Source organism: Alnus glutinosa, chromosome 2 (genome assembly GCF_958979055.1).
Source record: "Alnus glutinosa chromosome 2, dhAlnGlut1.1, whole genome shotgun sequence".
In the NCBI taxonomy this organism is placed as follows: domain Eukaryota; kingdom Viridiplantae; phylum Streptophyta; class Magnoliopsida; order Fagales; family Betulaceae; genus Alnus; species Alnus glutinosa.
The window spans coordinates 14,805,779-14,810,051 of NC_084887.1; the positions used below are offsets into that span (position 1 = coordinate 14,805,779).

General features: G+C 37.0%; 1 long non-coding RNA gene across 1 annotated transcript; it reads left to right on the forward strand.

The window, feature by feature from the left end:
* The first annotated feature begins 745 nt into the window (after positions 1–745).
* LOC133861780 (uncharacterized) lies at positions 746–3,591 on the forward strand. Its single transcript, XR_009899076.1, has 3 exons — positions 746–1,214; positions 2,532–2,564; positions 3,394–3,591. It is a non-coding gene; the product is annotated as an uncharacterized LOC133861780 (long non-coding RNA).
* The last annotated feature ends 682 nt before the right edge of the window (positions 3,592–4,273 follow it).

A 4,273-nucleotide genomic window follows, 5' to 3' on the forward strand; every position in this document is an offset into this window, starting at 1 on the left:
CCCCAGTTACATTGATAGCAGCCCCCGAAGGTCCTCTCAGCCACCTCAACCCAACCCACGTTACATGGTAGTAGACGTGGAGCAACAAGGATATCGTGGGGATCGTGGGAACATGGGCGTGGAAACAGGGGTTAGCATTGCAGAGTGACCATCACTCTGCAATCGTGTGTTAGCTATCAACATGCAGTCTCTTAGTGGGGATTGCACGTTCAGTAGTGAAGAGCAGTTATCAGCATTAGCTTAGTGGGTAGTTATCATTCGTTTATCCTTTCTTTATATAACACCCCAGAAAAATTTAGCATTTTTTTTTTAAAGAAAACCCAAAGAAAAGTTTTGTATAGTAGATTAAAAAAAGGAATTAAAACTTTTATAATGTAGAGTATTATTAAAAGAGATTAAAAATTTTTTTTTTATGGAACTTTTGTATGACTTTTGAACAGAATTTTTTCCTTTGTATAATTTATGTATAAAAACTTTACAATATTAAATATTAATAAATAATATGTATAGTGGAAGCATCTGGAGGTCTTTCTCCTTAAAATAGATTAAGTCCTGAGGAAAAAAAAAATGTATATATGATAGTTATTTTTATTAGCCCAACGCCCCATGTTATATATAACTCTCCTTCCTAAAATGCCCCTAAACAATCGTACCCCTCAATTTATTGTTCATTGGCCCCTCTTGCCAAGAACTCTCTAGAAAATAAGATGTAGTAAGCAAGTGAACAAAATGAAGAAATTTTCAGCCTTCAACGTGTCTCCATGGAGTTTTGATTTCCTCCACATTTCAGCCATGCAAAACAAGTTTTGTAGAGGTTAGCCATGAGTCCCTTTCCCTGTCTTGCACCAATTGGCTAACACCCATCTCCTTCCTCTTATATAAACCAAGCCAAGCATTTCTCTTCCTCATCTCTTCAAGCAATCAGTCATGCAAGAAAGAAAAAGACCCAGTACTGAGAAAGAGGCCGAAAGAGAGAAGAAGAGAGAAAGGAAGTGAGAAAGAAAGAGAAGGGGCCGAGAGAGAGAGAGAGAGAGAGAGAGAGACCGGGAGACAGAGATGAGGGAAGGAGACCCAACTGGTGGGCCAACCACCGGACGGGACAGACGGCGACGCCGGGCTGGTAGGCCACGGCTCCACGCCAGCAACGTCACCAGGTAGCAGATTTCCGGCATTCTTTTTGGGTTGCTAAACAGGGAGAAAATTGCATCTTTTTGGTAAGTGAAATTCTTAGACTTTGATTTCAGTTGGTGGGTTTGATTTTTTTTAGGAGAAAACGAGTGGGTCTTGTTTCTTGGTTAAATTGTGTATTGGGTTTGTTTAATGTTGCTTAAATTCCAGTTTATGGGTACCTAAAATTCTGGGTTGCTTATTAGAAAATTTTGGAAGATTTTCTTTAAATTGATTAGGTGTGAATTTCTGAGTTGCTTTTTCCAGTAAAGGAATTGAATGGTGATTAAGAATTTCTGATTTTTTTTTTTTTGGTTTGAAGATTTCCGACCGAATTTTTTTTAATGTGTAATAATTTTAGGAAATTAATGAGTTCGATTTGGGTAGAGTAACCGAATGGGTATCACGATTTTTGTTAGATTTTCTTTTGAAGAATTTTTGTAGAAAATTGTTTGGGTATCAAGAAAAAAATTTCTGGGTTTGTTGGAGATGAAGCCGGTTGGGTATTTTCTTTTGGATTTTCTGTAGTAAGACCGAATGGATGTTGATTTTGGGCGTTTTGAGAACTGAATGAGTAGACTTTTGGGTGTTAATTTCTGAAGATTTAAAATCTAGGTTTGGGGATGATTGTTCTTTTGGAAGCTTTGATTCTTGAAGAGAATATTCAGATAGTCTCATAGAACAAAATTTTTGGGTTATAGTCACGTGAAGATTGGGTTTTGGAAATTTATTGTGTAAAATTTCTAGTTTATATCTTACTGTTTGGTGTAAATTCCATTGAATTGTTCTGATTAAATCTCTAGTTTAATGTTAATTCTAGTAAATGGGTACAAAAATTCTGGTTTGATTATTCTTTTGGCTTGATGGATTATGGAATGATAAACCTGTACCGACCATAGAGCAAACTGAATGGGTATAAGTCTGGAATGGTGTTGTGAAAAATTTTAAGGTTATTTAGAGCTGAAATCAGTTGGGAATTGTCAATTTTCTGATGGTTGCTTTGACTCTTTGATTTTTTTCCTTGGGGCTTAGTTCTGAAAGATTCATTCTGTCTTTGAGTCACCAAAGGATTTTTGGAGGTTTGTCAAATATCAACTTAGGATATTGGATGTAATCATGTCTGAATTTTGTTAATTAAAGGATTTAATAATTTACTGAAATTTAATTGTATGTTGCTAAAAACCCTCAAATATTTCTGCATAGATAGGCGTTGCGATGACCCCATGGTTGATAGATTAGAAATTTCTAAACTATATTTTGGGTATATGTCTCTACCTTAAATCTTTAATGTCATATGCACCCAATTTGATCATTTCTTAAAGATATCCTCTAAAACCTATTTTATTTTTTGTGATCCAATCTAGGAAGGAGGTACTAGTGCAATCAAAAAGCACCAGGTAAGGGAACACAACTTTAAACCCCGGCGAATTTTTAAATAAAACCTTTTCAAAGAAAAACGTCGGGAATTTTCAAAGGACTCTTTCAGTTTAATATTACTTGCTCTTTTTCTTCAGTTATAACGATTCTTTTATGAAAAGTAATTGAACCTCCATATGATTATATGATAGCTCTCAAGAATGAAATATTGAATATGTTACCTGCGAAACACAAGAATGAATGAGAAAACTATGATATGAAGATGATGATGAGATTGTGATTCTTAAAATATGTTTATGTTATATGTGCACCATATGAATGAGGATGATGATGAGATTATGACTCAAAATATATATGTGTTATATGTGCACTATATGAACAAGATGATGAAACTATGCTGAATGTATGTTTTATGTGCATCACACGAAGTTTTGTCCCACGGCACCATAATGATGTGATCCGGATCTTATGATGATGATGATGGGTAGCGGGGCAACCACACCAAAAGTGTGGGGCTATCGGCCGGGGGGTCCTCACCTAGGGAGCTTCCTAACCCGGCAGCTCTCCCCTGTGACGACAGGATGAGCTATGGGTCCTTCGGGATCGGTCCTATGGACGAGCCCAACGTGCACTGCTCATGGTAAAAATGCGGAAGTGGGCCAGTGGTAGACAAAACTTACGCACTATGAATGATGATTACATATGCATATTTATTATTAATGCTGATATTTCTATATGTGAACTCTGAAAATTCTAAGTAATTAAACTGAACTTTTTATACTACCTTGTACTATGTTGTGTTACTAACTGAGTTGTCAAACTCACCCCTTACCCCTTCAACCTTTTCAGGATGCAATAATCAGGGTCACTTTTTGGTAATGGTATAGACCTCGCTAAGAGCAATAGAGGATTTTTGGGGGATGGATGTAACCTTTGAATTGTATAGTATGTTACCCTTTTGTTATTAATAGCTTTGTAAAGAGCTACTTTCATGTTCATATAAATAAAATAGATGATTAAGATCTCTTTTTAAAAGAGGTGTCTTGATGTAAATGTGTTTTTAGGCTCAAGTTCGCGTTTCCCCTTATTTCCCAAAACGGGGGCGTGACACTTTAACAGTTGTGTGTATAAGATCAAGTCTAGACGTAGGGGTATGGTATTGATTATTGTACTGACTTATGTCATTTGTGGTTGTCTCCATTCCCTAATTGGAGTCTTTATCTATAAACTATCTTCCATTTCCATTCCAACTACTAAGAGTTCCTATCAATTTGGTATCAGAGCCGTGTTTCAATCATGGGAACAAATAAGGATCGTATCGAGAAGTTAGAATCAGAAATGCAAGAGCTGAAGGAAGGCGTGCAGAAGATGAATATGGATTCACAATCCAGCTTTGCGGAGCTTAAGGAACTCTTCTTCAAGGGTTTTGAGAAGGGAGACTCATCAACAAACAAGGAGAAAGGATCGTTTCAGAGCTATGGATATCATAATTCCGAGCAATCAAGTGGTTCTAAGGGATCGAACAATTACACTAAGTTGGAATTTCCGCGATATTCGGGAGATGACCCCAACGTATGGCTGAATCGGGTTGTTCAATACTTTGACTACAAGCAAATACCGGAGGAACAAAAGGTGTCACTGGCAGCCTTTCATCTTGAAAGTGAAGCCAACCAATGGTGGCAATGGGTGCAGAAGCTGTACAAGGAAGAACAGGCCCCCATCACATGGG